The following is a 16,852-nucleotide window of genomic DNA, read 5'->3' on the forward strand; positions in this document are numbered from 1 at the left end:
TTCCCTATGTTGTATTGAAAGTTGTTGACCATAATGTAGATAGTGTAGCCTGATATGACTTGGTTAGCTAGTTTTAATTTACATTTTTATTCGGACGAAGCAGGTACAAAGCCGAGGTAAAAGGTACAACACTGCTCAAAAACATTTCTCATTAAAAAAAACCCCACATCCTCTTCTGAGTCGTCGTGGCTGGGGTTATCTGTCCCTGAGATTGGACACTGTGATGTCTCTTGCTATTGGGGTGTTTTCAGATGCTTCTACCGCACCATCAATCCTAAACTGATCATGGGTGTGATTTTTCTTTATTCATTTAAATAGCTAAGTAAAAAAATAAAACATGTATAGGACGTTACTGGTCCAAAGCGAGCGAGCCACAGACTGTAGTTAAAATGGATTGACCCTTCACTGGCAAACTATGTCTTTAAAGAAAAGTAATAGAACTAGTTGCTCCTTTCTCTGGAAATAATATGGTTGGCTCACATTCCTCAAATAGCTGTTAGCATTGTTGCTAAAAAAGATACTGAAGCAGGCCGCAGACTCACACAGTCAACAAGAGAACGTTGTTTTCCTCTGTCAGCAAGCATCGTATTACACTTGCAAGCATACACACAGTAGCCTAGGCCATGTCGCTGAAGCCTGAACCCTGGAAAGTGTGGGTTTACTCAAGTATTCTCTAAAATTCCTCCTCTGCAGGAAACTGGTGTCAAGGGGACTGGGCCTATGGCTTTGTTTTGAGCACACTCATACCAAGTTGTATTTTCCTTATTGGGACAACTGGGAAATAATGGACAGTAATTTGACAAACTATTTAATCTCCCTAAATGAACTGCAGTCTATTGTTCTGAACTATTATTAAAAGGGGTTGAGCAGCAATGCTGGATGAAACCCTGTTGTATTCGTTGCCGTTCGTTATCAGGTGATCAAGCAGCGAAGCTGGTTAAGCCCTATTGTATTTGTTGCTGTTTGTTATTATTCAACTGGTTCTTCTCCCAAGGACATTAACATGCACATTCCTGTAAGATGGTAAGGCCCAGGAGGGAGCATGATGGTAAAGGGCCGAGGACCACACCCTCTCATGCCAATTTCCCACATGGTGGCGCTATAATAGATTGAAAATGCTAACTTTGATAGGTCACACCCCTCACCACGTTTGACCTAGAGTCATGAAATTCGGGTACATGGGTCACAATCCTCACAAGGAACACATTTGCCTCAAGGACCCGTAAGGTCGGCCATGATGGATTTTCCACCATTCAGAATTGTGTGATGTGACTTAAAATGCTCCTCCTCTGTTACCGAATGACTGGTCTGCACGAAACCTGATATGTGGCATCTATGGAAAGATATGTGGCATCTATGGAAACGGTTCTCCCAACTCAATATTTTCCAAATGAGTACCTAAAACAACATGGCCACTGTTGACCAATAAGCCTTCACATGGGTGTGGTCTGGCACATAAATGCATATAAATCAGTCAAGGATAGTCATATTGTAACAACATTTGTTACACATGTTCCAAACAACGGTCAATACTCAACATATGTAATCACATTCAGATCGATCACACAGGCGCATGTTTATATCTCTTGATGTGTTTGAGTCTGGAATTTGGCACACATGCTCAGGGATATGAGTCTAGTTAACCTGTAAAGTATCGCTAAGTTTGGCTGCATGGTAGGGCTGGTCAATGTGTCCAAAATATATTAGGATCATTTTTTAGCAGTGTTTGATATTGAATGTTTTTGAATAATCAAAGTTCTACATTTTCTTTATGAGTAGTGCGTGACCCTAGTGTGGCAACACATACATTCTAAATTATTTTCAATGGGTCTTTTTTGGGGGGATTGGAGATTGGAGCAGCGGTCTAAAGCACTGTGCTTAGTGCTTGAGGCATCCCTACAGACCCGGTGTTTGAATCCAGGCTCTATCACAACCGGCCGTGATTGGGAGTCCCATAGGGTGGTGCACAATTGGCCCAACGTCGTCCGGGTTTGGCCGGGGTAGGCTGTCATTGTAAATTAGAATTTGTTCTTAACTGTTTTGCATAGTAAAAAAAATGTTTCAATACTGTTCAATTTAACCAAAAATCATTTTCAGCATTTTCATCAATTTCTGCATTTCCTGCGCTCATTTGAGATCATTTCCACACTGCCACGTAGAGCTGCACGATATGGGCAAACAATCTAGGTCTTATTTTTAACCAAATGTTGCAATTGCGATTTGACTTGTGACTTAGAGCAGAACTGTTGGAATCATGGAAATAGAATGATTGTTCAAATTCTACAGTTAGAACATAATAGTGGGCACTTTTGAATACAGTGTTTGACATGACAACAAATGAAAATGCCAGGGAGGAGTTATTGTGACAGGTAGGAACCAAAGTGTTGACAAGTGTTTCCTATGGGCCCAATAATCTTTGGCTACATTGAATGTTTTTTCTTATCTACTTCATGTAGCTAACATATTCTTGCTTCACTTAGTCCTCTCCTGATTTAGAAGATACTGTTGCACAAAAAACATGAAGATGTAGACCTACATCATCACTGGTATTATCAGACTGTATAGCTATTTACAATTGCTTAGACTCAACATATTTATTAGCATTAGAGATTAGCATTTGCGGCTAACAAGCGTTAGGCCCAACTTACTAAGAAAATACAAATGATCTGTTTGCAGATGTAAGAGAAACAAACTGCTAATGGATTTATATTAAGAAGCAAAGTGAAAACCGCATTGTTGTCATGATCATTTTTGCATGTGCTGCGTTGACCATGTAGACTGAACGCAAGTACAGTGTGGCAAAAAAGTATTAAGTCAGCCAACGATTGTGCAAGTCCTCCCACTTAAAAAGATGAGAGAGGCCTGTAACTTTCATCATAGGTACACTTCAACTATGACAGACAAAATGGGGGGAAAAAAATCCAGAAAATCACAAAAATAGGATTTTTAATTAATTTATTTGCAAATTTTGGTGGAAAATAATTATTTGGTCACTTACAAACAAGCAAGATTTCTGGCTCTCACAGACCTGTAACTTCTTCTTTAAGGGGCGGTGTTAAACGTTTTAAACAAAATTGGGATCGTCTCCCCCAGCTCTCGACCCGCTCCACTAAAGCCCTGTCGATGTGAATGGGGAGCGATTCGGCCCTCCATTTTCTATAGTCCTCAATCAACTCCTTTGGCTTGTTGACGTTGAGGGAGACGTTGTTGTCCTGACTACACACTGCCAGGTCTTTGACATCCTCCTTATAGGCTGTCTCATCGTCATCGGTGATCAGGCCTACCACTGTCGTGTCGTCTGCAAACTTAATGATGGTGTTGAAGTCATGCGTGGCCACGCAGTTGTGGTTGAATAGGGCGTACAGGAGGGGACTAAGCAAACCATGAGGTCGGAGGAATTGTTAGTAGAGCTGCGAGACAGGATTGTGTCGAGGCACAGATCTAGGGGAGGCGAAAACCTGAGAAAAATCCATCCAAGAAGAGAGATTTTTTTTATGTTTGTAGTTTTCTATTGAATGCCATTACAGTATCCATTGACTTAGGACTCAAATTACACTTCCTATGGCTTCCACTAGATGTCAACAGTCTTTAGAAATTGTTTCAGGCTTGTATTTTGAAAAATAAGGGAGTAAGACCACTCTGAATGAGTGGACATTGCAGTGTCCCAGAGCTTTTTACATTTACATTTAAGTCATTTAGCAGACGCTCTTATCCAGAGCGACTTACAAATTGGTGAATTCACCTTCTGACATCCAGTGGAACAGCCACTTTACAATAGTGCATCTAAATCATTAAGGGGGGGGGGTGGTGAGAAGGATTACTTATCCTATCCTAGGTATTCCTTGAATGCACGCGACTGAGAGCACGCCTTTTTTGTTAAGCTTTTATATTGACGATGTTATTGTCCGGTTGAAATATTGATTATTATGACTAAAAACAACCTGAGGATTGATTATAAACATCGTTTGAAATGTTTCTACAAACTTTACTGATACCATTTGGATTTTTCGTCTGCCTGCTGTGACTGCGTTTGAGCCTGTGGATTACTGAACAAAACGTGGGACTTTATCGAACAAAAGGAACATTTATTGAGTAAATGGGAGTCTTGTGAGTGCAACCATATGAAGATCATCAAAGGTAAGTGATTCATTTTATTGCTATTTCTGACTTTTGTTACTCCTCTACTTGGCTGCTAACTGTTTGTAATGATTTGTCTGCTGGGCGCTGTTCTCAGATAATCTCATGGTATGCTTTCGCCGTAAAGCCTTCTTGAAATTTGACACTGGTTGGGTTAACAAGAAGTTAATCTTTAAACCAATGTATAACACTTGTATGTTTTATGAATTTTTATAATGAGTATTTCTGTTTTTTAATTTGGTGCTCTGCAATTTCACAGGATTTTGGCCAGGTGGCACGCTAGCGTCCCACATACCCTAGTGAGGTTAACTAACATTTTTATATCAATGTTCCTGTGATATGTAAGGAATGTTTCCCAAGAGACCATTCTCTTACTATCAAATAGAATTTACCCAGAACTGTGTTACACGTTCTCAATATTTCAAGATACTAATGTTGTATACTGTGAAACGCTACTTACAGCACTAGTGTTATTGAGAGATAAACATGGTAATGCTTTCACTGATTGCACATAAATGAACATTGTTCCTACATGGTGTTCTTGCTTTGTTATCCAACTTATCTTGTCCTTTGTGTCATCCTGTGAACCCCGTTCATTGCTGCTTGCAGCTATATTTTTTGCTAACATTTTCCCTGGGAGTTTCAGCCATCCGCTCCACCCATCTGTTTCCTTCCATTTAGAATTGTGTGTGGGTGTGGAGGATTTCCTCATTTTAGCTTTCTCCCAGATGACAGCGAGGCTCTGCCTAGTGCAGCTCATTTAGAGGTGAGGAGAACTAAACATACTACAAACAGATGTGAAAAATGGAAACTGAATTAAAACAAAAGGAGATCAGTCATTTTCAAACAACTGAATATGTCTGTTTAAAAACTAGCTCCTTGAGTGCCAAGGCAAGGGGTTCAGAGGTTATACAATAATCTGAATAAGATTAGCAGATGAATTAGGATTTGATCGGAGTACGTTAACATAGAATGCGGATGGGACTTAGACTGGTTCATGTTTCTTGGAGAGGATATTGCTTATAGGGTGGTTGTGGTCTCCTATGCTGACTGTTATTGTCTGGCTCAGCCTCAGCCTCTGCAGCATGCGAGGGCAAAAATGTAAAACCCCACACCAATTTTGTCAACATGTACTCTAATGGGTCGTCGAACGAGCTGGCGGTCACTCATCACCTCCATGCTAATCCACAGCAGGGTTTCTGTTAGCTAGCAGTTGCCGGCTTTTGGCTGATAATGAAAAGCTGTTTAAAACTGATAGAAGCTGATAGAAACTGACCTGAAGAAGAGAAAATCCCAAAATGGTTTTATTCACTGATGTAAATACCAGTCAATGTAAATACAATTGACTGTCATATTTCAGTATATTGGTTCATTTGCATAATGTAATACAACTAACACAACTAAACTAAACTCTTCAGGACCCTGTCTTTCAAAGATAAATCGTAAAATTCCAAATAACTTCACAGATCTTTATTGTAAAGGGTTTAAACACTGTTTCTCATGCTTTCATGCTCTCATGCTCTCATGCTTTTTTCAAACAATTCATGAACATGCACTTGTGGAACGGTCGTTGAGACACTAACAGCTTACAGACGGTAGGCAATTAAGGTCACAGTTATGAAAACGTAGGACACTAAAGAGGCCTTTCTACTGACTCTAAAAAACACCAAAAGAAAGATGCCCAGGGTTCCTAATCATCTGTGTGAACGTGCCTTAGGCATGCTGCAAGGAGGCATCTGGACTGCAGATGTGGCCAGGGAAATAAATTGCAATGTCTGTACTATGAGACGCCTAAGACAGCGCTACAGGGAGACGGGACGGACAGCTGATCGTCCTCGCAGTGGCAGACCACTTGTAACAACACCTGCACAGGATCGGTACATCCGAACATCACACCTGCGGGGACAGTTACAGGATGACAACAACTGCCCGAGTTACACCAGGAATGCACAATCCCTCCATCAGTGCTCAGACTGTCCATAATAGGCTGAGAGAGGCTGGACTGAGGGCTTGTAGGCCTGTTGTAAGGCAGGTTCTCACCAGACATCACCGGCAACAACATCGCCTATGGGCACAAACCCACCGTCGCTGGACCAGGCAGAACCGGCAAAAAGTGCTCTTCACTGACGAGGCTTTATCTCACCAGGGGTGATGGTCGGATTCGCATTTGGAATGGAATGGAGCAGAGAAAAGACAGGAGCTGGAGGGTGGAACTGGAATGGAGCAGAGAAAAGACAGGAGCAGGAATGCAATGGAGCAGAGAAAAGACAGGAGCAGGAATGGAATGGAGCAGAGAAAAGACAGGAGCAGGAATGCAATGGAGCAGAGAAAAGACAGGAGCAGGAATGCAATGGAGCAGAGAAAAGACAGGAGCAGGAATGGAATGGAGCAGAGAAAAGACAGGAGCAGGAATGGAATGGAGCAGAGAAGACAGGAGCTGGAGGGGTGGAACTGGAATGGAGCAGAGAAGACAGGAACTGGACGGTGGAACTGGAATGGAGCAGAGAAGACAGGAGCAGGAATGGAATGGAGCAGGAATGGAATGGAGCAGAGAAAAGAGAGCAGCAGGAGGGGTGGAACTGGAATGGGGCAGAGAAGACTGGAACTGGAATGGAGCACAGAAAAGACAGGAACTGGAGGTGTGGAACTAGAATGGAGCAGAGAAAAGACAGGAGCTGGAATGGAATGGAGCAGAGAGAAGACAGGAACTGGAATGGAATGGAGAAAAGACAGGAGCTGGAGGGGTGGAACTGGGCAAGAAGAACTGAGACCAATATCAGAGTCAGGGCATGACCATGACCAGGACCAGACCCGTTTTCAAGGGCAGCCAAGCAACTCTGTATCGGACAGTGTCATGCTCACCTGCAATTTGAATAGTCTGTCATTGACTTTGACTTTCCCAGGGGTATTTGGCCGACCTGTTTGGGGCCTTCATGTTCCACTGGGGTCATTCCACTTCAAAATGCACAAAAAATAGGATTTTGTCCCCCACCGTCTGACTTGTTTTGAAATGGTTTCTGTGTTTAGTAACTGATTTAATTATAATTCCAGAAACATTATGTTGTATAAATATAATTTGATCACTGAGAAATTAGTCTAGCAACCCAAATTGGCCATTTTTAAATTATAGGATTCAGATAGTATTCAATGAATATAGTACCCAACATCCGATTTGGACCGAACTTCTTCCAACCAATGAGTTAGACATGAGGAACCCCCATGGACCCCTCATTACAACCCCAACAAGCAGTTGGAGAGCTGGCCGATTAAATTGCCTGAATTGATGCAATAACAATAAATACAACATTAAGTTTATAACCAATGTTCACCATATTATTTTTTAAATTATCATTTGAACTACTACTACTACTACTGCTACTACTACTATTATTACTATTACTACTACTACTACTACTACTACTGCTACTATTACATTTACATTTAAGTCATTTAGCAGACGCTCTTATCCAGAGCGACTTATTACTGCTACTAATACTACTACTGCTACTATTACTACTACTGCTACTAATACTACTACTGCTACTATTACTACTACTGCTACGAATACTACTACTGCTACGAATACTACTACTACTACTACTACTACTACTAGTACTACTACTACCTGTACTGCTACTACTACTACTATTACTACTACTACTACTACCTCTAGTACTACTGGTACTGCTGCTACTACTACTACTACTACTACTACTACTACTACTACCTCTAGTACTACTACTACTGGTACTGCTGCTACTACTACTACTACTACTACTAATAATATTAATACTACTATTATCACTACTACTACTACTACTACTACTACTACTACTACTACTAATATTAATACTACTATTATCACTACTACTACTACTACTACTACTACTACTACTATTAATACTACTATTATCACTACTACCACTACTGCGACTGCTACTACTACTACTACTACTAGAAGTAGTTTGATGGTTCTATCCATCAATTGTCCCATTAACGATCACCCATATTAGCAGATATTTAATGGGTCTCCTCCTCTACCTTACAACACTGGGCCTCCTCCTCTACCTAACAACACTGGGCCACCTCCTCTACCTAACAACACTGGGCCACCTCCTCTACCTAACAACACTGGGCCACCTCCTCTACCTTACAACACTGGGCCACCTCCTCTACCTTACAACACTGGGCCACCTCCTCTACCTTACAACACTGGGCCACCTCCTCTACCTGACAACACTGGGCCTCTACCTGACAACACTGGGCCTCCTCCTCTACCTGACAACACTGGGCCTCCTCCTCTACCTGACAACACTGGGCCTCCTCCTCTACCTGACAACACTGGGCCTCTACCTGACAACACTGGGCCTCCTCCTCTACCTGACAACACTGGGCCTCTACCTGACAACACTGGGCCTCCTCCTCTACCTGACAACACTGGGCCTCTACCTGACAACACTGGGCCTCCTCCTCTACCTGACAACACTGGGCCTCTACCTGACAACACTGGGCCTCCTCCTCTACCTGACAACACTGGGCCTCCTCCTCTACCTTACAACACTGGGCCTCCTCCTCTACCTGACAACACTGGGCCACCTCCTCTACCTTACAACACTGGGCCTCCTCCTCTACCTGACAACACTGGGCCACCTCCTCTACCTTACAACACTGGGCCTCCTCCTCTACCTGACAACACTGGGCCTCCTCCTCTACCTGACAACACTGGGCCACCTCCTCTACCTGACAACACTGGGCCACCTCCTCTACCTGACAACACTGGGCCTCTACCTGACAACACTGGGCCTCCTCCTCTACCTGACAACACTGGGCCTCCTCCTCTACCTGACAACACTGGGCCTCCTCCTCTACCTGACAACACTGGGCCTCCTCCTCTACCTGACAACACTGGGCCTCCTCCTCTACCTGACAACACTGGGCCTCCTCCTCTACCTGACAACACTGGGCCTCTACCTGACAACACTGGGCCTCTACCTGACAACACTGGGCCTATACCTGACAACACTGGGCCACCTCCTCTACCTGACAACACTGGGCCACCTCCTCTACCTGACAACACTGGGCCACCTCCTCTACCTGACAACACTGGGCCTCCTCCTCTACCTGACAACACTGGGCCTCCACCTCTACCTGACAACACTGGGCCTCCACCTCTACCTGACAACACTGGGCCTCCACCTCTACCTGACAACACTGGGCCTCCTCCTCTACCTGACAACACTGGGCCTCCTCCTCTACCTGACAACACTGGGCCTCCTCCTCTACCTGACAACACTGGGCCTCCTCCTCTACCTGACAACACTGGGCCTCCTCCTCTACCTGACAACACTGGGCCTCCTCCTCTACCTGACAACACTGGGCCTCTACCTGACAACACTGGGCCTCCTCCTCTACCTGACAACACTGGGCCACCTCCTCTACCTGATAACACTGGGCCTCTACCTGACAACACTGGGCCTCCTCCTCTACCTGACAACACTGGGCCTCCTCCTCTACCTGACAACACTGGGCCTCCTCCTCTACCTGACAACACTGGGCCTCTACCTGACAACACTGGGCCTCCTCCTCTACCTGATAACACTGGGCCTCTACCTGACAACACTGGGCCACCTCCTCTACCTGACAACACTGGGCCTCTACCGGACAACACTGGGCCTCTACCGGACAACACTGGGCCTCTACCGGACAACACTGGGCCTCTACCGGACAACACTGGGCCTCTACCGGACAACACTGGGCCTCTACCGGACAACACTGGGCCTCTACCGGACAACACTGGGCCTCTACCGGACAACACTGGGCCTCTACCGGACAACACTGGGCCTCTACCGGACAACACTGGGCCTCTACCGGACAACACTGGGCCTCTAAATGTCGAAATCTGAGTCTTTCCCATATTTAGGCCTACACTGAGATGGCCTGTGTTGTCTCATGCCAGCTTCACACATTACTAGGAGTCTGGGACCATGGCACCGTATGTGTTCCCTCCCCTGTAGTTCTCTACTGCAGCATTTCGAACATGACACCTGTGCAATTTCAGGAGTCCCTACTAGCAAGGGACAACTGTTAGTGCTTTTCTGTGGAGACACACACACACACACACACACACACACACACACACACACACACACACACACTCTTCTTTCTCTCTCTTTCCCACTTCCCTTCTCCGTCATGTCTTTCACCACAACAATGCCAACCCTCTCACAAAGCAGCTTTCAGTTCTGTGGTCCTGTGATGCAACTAAGTGCTCTGCCACAGCCTGTATGAGTGAACCACTCCTTCCTTCCGTGGTGATTCGTAGTTACGTAACACACTAACAGGAGTTTTTGGGTTCAGCTCCCCAGCCCCCCCCCCCCGGGCCCAGTACCCCAGTACTGCTAAAGAGGATATGACACTGCATCCCAAATAACACCCATGTCGGGATGCATATTCCGTGCCCATCAGACTGACTTATTGACCAAGCTGTAGCTGTTCTGGTTTTGGCCGACCGGACCGGGGTTCCCTCCCTGAGCCTGTCGCTAACAGCTGTAGGACGGGCCTGTCAGGGGGAGCCTGTAACCCCCAAATAATACATCACCTGTTCTGACTAGTAGTTTTGTAAAAAACTAGTCCTAATTCCTACTCAGTCGACAATAGGTGATGGCCTTTATCACAGTGTGTCTGTGTTGACTGGACAACAGTAATGGTCTATATCACAGTGTGTCTGTGTTGACTAGACAACACTAATGGTCTATATCACAGTGTGTCTGATATCACAGTGTGTCTGTATTGACTGGACAGCAGTAATGGTCTATATCACAGTGTGTCTGTGTTGACTAGACAGCAGTAATGGTCTATATCACAGTGTATCTGTGTTGACTAGACAACAGTAATGGTCTATATCACAGTGTGTCTGTGTTGACTAGACAACAGTAATGGTCTATATCACAGTGTGTCTGTGTTGACTAGACAACAGTAATGGTCTATATCACAGTGTGTCTGTGTTGACTAGACAACAGTAATGGTCTATATCACAGTGTGTCTGTCTGTGTTGACTAGACAACAGTAATGGTCTATATCACAGTGTGTCTGTGTTGACTAGACAACAGTAATGGTCTATATCACAGTGTGTCTGTGTTGACTAGACAACAGTAATGGTCTATATCACAGTGTGTCTGTGTTGACTGGACAGCAGTAGAAAACTGAAAAAATGAATGAAAAACGAACCTGTAAAGTTGTTCTGTGTTGTGCTTTTCTCACAGCTCAGATCAGTCTTACAACCGAGGACATTGAGCAATACTCTCCGACACAGAGAGACCAGTAACCTATCCTCTGTGGTGAGGTCAGTCTGTATACTATGTATAGATCTTCGTTCCAACTCAGTGTGCCTATCCCATGACTCATAACAAGTATCGATTTATAAACTTGATATTTTAAATACAAGAGAGCCTTAACAAAGCCTATAAGATTAAATGTTAGTTTCAAACGGGGGGGTGATTATACTTTGTGTGGTATTACCGTTTTATTTGGTAGGGAATAACCTACACGTTGGAGACATTGATTTCAGGATAGAGGTGTGGCTGTAATTATGCCATTGGTCATGACGCCTCCTTGTCTGGTCACCTCCTCTGCTGAGTTCAGTGGTAAGGCTGACAAGATGGCGCCGCTGTTTTACAGGCTCCTGACCAATTCTGCTTCTATCTCCGGCATCCTTTCTTATGACGGAGAACGGCTACTGAGCATCACTAACCTCAATTTGGATGAAGATTTCTACTTCAATGAGTTAGCAGCTCTGGACGTTCTACTTACTCCGGACCAGGCCCTAATCCCCGGGTCTGTTTACTCCGGACCAGGCCCTAATCCCCGGGTCTGTTTACTCCGGACCAGGCCCTAATCCCCGGGTCTGCCTACTCCGGACCAGGCCCTAATCCCCGGGTCTGTTTACTCCGGACCAGGCCCTAATCCCCGGGTCTGTTTACTCCGGACCAGGCCCTAATCCCCGGGTGTGTTTACTCCGGACCAGGCCCTAATCCCCGGGTCTGTTTACTCCGGACCAGGCCCTAATCCCCGGGTCTGTTTACTCCGGACCAGGCCCTAATCCCCGGGTCTGCCTACTCCGGACCAGGCCCTAATCCCCGGCCTGCTAACTGTGGACCAGGCCCTAATCAAAGTTTGGAACCACAAAGACTCTTCTTAGAGCTGCCTGGCTGGCCAAACTGAGCAATCGGGGGGAAGAAGGGCCTTGATCAGGGAGATGGGACCACCATCTCTGCAGCACTCCAACAATCAGGTCTTTACAGTAGAGTGGCCAGACGGAAGCCACTCCTCAGTGAAAGGCACATGACAGCCTGCTTGGAGTTTGCCGAAAGGCACCTGAAGGACTCTCAGACCATGAGAAACAAGATTCTCTGCTCTGATGAAAACAAGATTGAACTCTTTGGCCTGAATGCCAAGCGTCACATCTGGAGGAAAGCAGGGACAGCTCATCACCTGGCCAATACCATCCCAACGGTGAAGCATGGCAGCTGCAGGGACTGGGAGAATAGTCAGGTTCGAGGGAAAGATGAATAGAGCAAAGTACAAAGATGAAAACCTGCTCCAGAGCGCTCAGGACCTTAGACTGGGGCGACGGTTCACCTTCCAGCAGGACAACGGCACACAGCCAAAACAACGCAGGAGTGGCTTCATGACAAGTTTCTGAATGTCCTTGAGTGGCCCAGCCAGAGCCCGGACTTGAGCCTTATCAAACATCTCTGGAGAGACCTGAAGATAGCTGTGCAGCGACGCTCCCCATCCAACCTGACAGAGCTTGAGAGGATTGGGAGACCATCTCCAAATACAGGTGTGCCAAGCTTGTAGCATCATACCCAAGAAGACTTGAGGCTGTAATCGCTACCAAAGGTGCTTCAACCGAGTAATGAGTGAAGGGTCTATTTAAAATAATAAAACAATTTTTTGCATAAAACTATTTAATCTATTTTAGAATAAGGCTGTAGCGTAGCAATGTCAAAGTGAAGGGGTCTGAATACTTTAAGTGAGAATTATTTTAATTAATCACTAATCTAAGGACCCTGGGACTGAACACCTCTTTTTTTGCAACTGGATCCTGGAATTCCTGCCGAGCCGTCCCCAGGTGGTGAAGGTAGGCAACAATACATCCGCCAAGCTGACCTTCAACACCACACTCGACTCCAACACCATCATTAAGTTTGCTGACAACACGACTGGTAGGCCTGATCACCAACAATGATGAGACAGGCTATAGGGAGGTCGTCAGTGACCTGGCAGTGTGGTGTCAGGACAACAACCTCTCCCTCAACGTCCGCAAGACAAAGGAGATAATCGTGGACTACACAACACGGAGGGCAGAGTACACCCCCCCATCTAAATCAACAGGGCTGTAGTGGAGTTCCTCGGTGTCCACATCACTAAGTAATTAACATTGTCCACCCACACCAACACAGTTGTGAGGAAGACACGACAACACCTCTTACCCCTCAGGAGGTTGAAAATATTTGGCATGGGTCCTCAGTTCCTCAAAGTTCTACTGCTGCACCATCGAGAGCATCTTAACTGGCTGCATCACCGCTTGGTATGGCAACTGTTTGGCATCCGACCACAAGGCACTACAGAGGGCAGTGCCTACAACCCAATACATTACTGGGGCCCGGGCTCCCTGTCATCCAAGACCTTTATACCAGGCGGTGACAGAGGAAAGCCCTAAAAATTGTCAGAATCCAGCCACCCAAGTCATACTGTTCTATTTGCTACCAAACGGCAAGCGGTACCGATTTACCAAGTCTGGAACCAACAGGATCCTGAACAGCTTCTACCCTCGAGCCATAAGACTAAATAACAGAGCATGACGTAAGTGGTAACAATAATTTATTCCAATAGAAAATGAAAGTGTCAAACAATAATTTTTCTTTCTCGTGTTTCTCATAGCGGCGTCATGGCACAGTAGGCTACAGTCTCAAACTGAATAAAGTCGATCTCCTATTAGCTCTCTGCCATTTCTAAATCATTCAGCTTGGTTATGTCCATGGTATCACTTCTGGACAAGTAAAACCAAATGATTTCTTAGGTTTCATAAGATGTTGGGGCTTGTCCCAGACAGTCTCGTCAGTCAGTGAGAGAGACATTCATTTTGGCTCCCTAATTCGCATAGGCTACTGGTAGACCGAGGCTTTGTGACGATTATCTGCAGATCAGTTATGAAGAGGGTGAATCATCACTGCAGGAACAATAGGGAGGCATAGGTAGAGCCTCATTCTGGTCCAAATGTGTTTTTATTGACCTTTTTAGTAGGGAATCAACTAAATATGTTGAATAGTAGAAAGAGGAGGAAGGGAAGTGCTACTAAGGTACACAATAGTACATCTTGGTAGATAGAAGGGGCTCTTTGGTAACAGGGGTGAATTGGGAATCAAAAAGAAAGGAGGACCAAGACACTCTTCATATAATTAATTAAAATGCCTTTATTTGTATGGCATGTTCAATAGAAAATTTGCCAAGGAAGAGGCAAATCAAAGAAAACCCCCCCCACCAAACTTAGACAGGAAGCAAACCAAAATGTGCTACAAAAACAGCGAAATCCGATTTGTTTTTCAAGAAATCAAATGGGGAGAGGCAACTAAAGGTGTTGACTCTCCACATGTATCAAGACAACAGGAGCACTGGGCCAGACACTCTTAAATAGAACCTGGACCAGCACAGGTGAAACACCTTCCCACTAACGAGATGGACAAGCCAACACAAATGTAAGACAAACTGACTAACGAGGTGACACCAATCGGGTGCGCCCTACGTGCTAACGTCCAACCTCAAAACATAAATGGAAAAAACCAAAGCCTGTCACACTTTCCTCCTTCAGGCAACAAATGTATTTTGTTGGACAAGTTTCCTCACCACCAACAAAACAACTTTCATTTCAACATAATGAAATTAAATGCCGTTTTTTTTCTTAAATGTGTCGCATTCTCCAATGTAAACATAGTGTCTTCTGGCTGTCAACATTTTTTTTTTTTTTTTTTACATCTGTAACTTTTCAAAATGATTCCACCAATCTGATAACCCCTCAAAGGGGATGTCAGTGACAAACTCTACCACAAAGTGGCAGAATGATATCATGATTACTTTCATCAATCCACTGGGTATTAAAGCTGCAATATGTAACCATGCCAAATTCACATTGACAGATCTATAAAACATATTTCTATCTCATTGAGAGCCAGTCTAAGAAGCGGTAGATCTGTTCTGTGTGTGCTATTTCTATGCTTCCTGTCCTTAAGTTTCATTTTTTGCATCTTTTACTTTCATTTTTTCTACACCAGCTCCAAACAGCTGGTTTATAGCCAATCATTTGTTACTCATTGTGTATTTTATTCCTTTTGTGTTATTATTTTTTCTATTTTTCTCTCTGCATTGTGAGTAAGGACCTGTAAGTAGGCATTTCACTGTTAGTCCACACCTGTTGTTTACCAATGTGATAAATAACATGTGATTTGATTTCACTTGATCACACATGAGCATGGCGCCTGCCATGACCAGAGGTGTAAAGTACTTAAGTAAAAATACTTAAGTAGTTTTTGGGTTTTCTGTACTTTACTATTTTATGTTTTTGCCAACTTTTACTCCACTACATTCCTAAAGAAAATAATGTTATTTTTACTCCATACATTTTCCCTGACACCCAAACGTACTGGTTACATTTTGAATGCTTAGCAGGACAGGAAAATGGTCAAATTTACACACTTGTCAAGAAAACATCCGTGGTCATCCTTACTGCCTCTGATCTGGAGGACTCACTAAACAGAGAACATTCCTGGTCGACCCTACTGCCTCTGACCTGGAGGACTCACTAAACAGAGAACATCCCTGGTCATCCCTACTGCCTCTGATCTGGAGGACTCACTAAACAGAGAACATCCCTGGTCATCCCTACTGCCTCTGATCTGGAGGACTCACAAAACAGAGAACATCCCTGGTCATCCCTACTGCCTCTGATCTGGAGGACTCACTAAACAGAGAACATCCCTGGTCATCCCTACTGCCTCTGATCTGGAGGACTCACTAAACAGAGAACATCCCTGGTCATCCCTACTGCCTCTGATCTGGAGGACTCACAAAACAGAGAACATCCCTGGTCATCCCTACTGCCTCTGATCTGGAGGACTCACTAAACAGAGAACATCCCTGGTCATCCCTACTGCCTCTGATCTGGAGGACTCACTTAAACAGAGAACATCCCTGGTCATCCCTACTGCCTCTGATCTGGAGGACTCACAAAACAGAGAACATCCCTGGTCATCCCTACTGCCTCTGATCTGGAGGACTCACTAAACAGAGAACATCCCTGGTCATCCCTACTGCCTCTGATCTGGAGGACTCACAAAACAGAGAACATCCCTGGTCATCCCTACTGCCTCTGATCTGGAGGACTCACTTAAACAGAGAACATCCCTGGTCATCCCTACTGCCTCTGATCTGGAGGACTCACAAAACAGAGAACATCCCTGGTCATCCCTACTGCCTCTGATCTGGAGGACTCACTTAAACAGAGAACATCCCTGGTCATCCCTACTGCCTCTGATCTGGAGGACTCACTAAACAGAGAACATCCCTGGTCATCCCTACTGCCTCTGATCTGGAGGACTCACTAAACAGAGAACATCCGTGGTCATTCCTACTGCCTCTGATCTGGAGGACTCACTAA

The 16,852-nt window shown here is 44.9% G+C and overlaps 1 protein-coding gene across 4 annotated transcripts in view; it reads left to right on the forward strand.

Moving 5' to 3' along the window:
- The window catches only part of LOC135548051 (protein Hook homolog 3-like), a 97,378-nt gene that overhangs the window by 1,737 nt on the left and 78,789 nt on the right, over positions 1–16,852 (forward strand). The window lies entirely within an intron of this gene.

This window comes from Oncorhynchus masou, chromosome 11, assembly GCF_036934945.1.
Source record: "Oncorhynchus masou masou isolate Uvic2021 chromosome 11, UVic_Omas_1.1, whole genome shotgun sequence".
Classification (NCBI taxonomy): domain Eukaryota; kingdom Metazoa; phylum Chordata; class Actinopteri; order Salmoniformes; family Salmonidae; genus Oncorhynchus; species Oncorhynchus masou.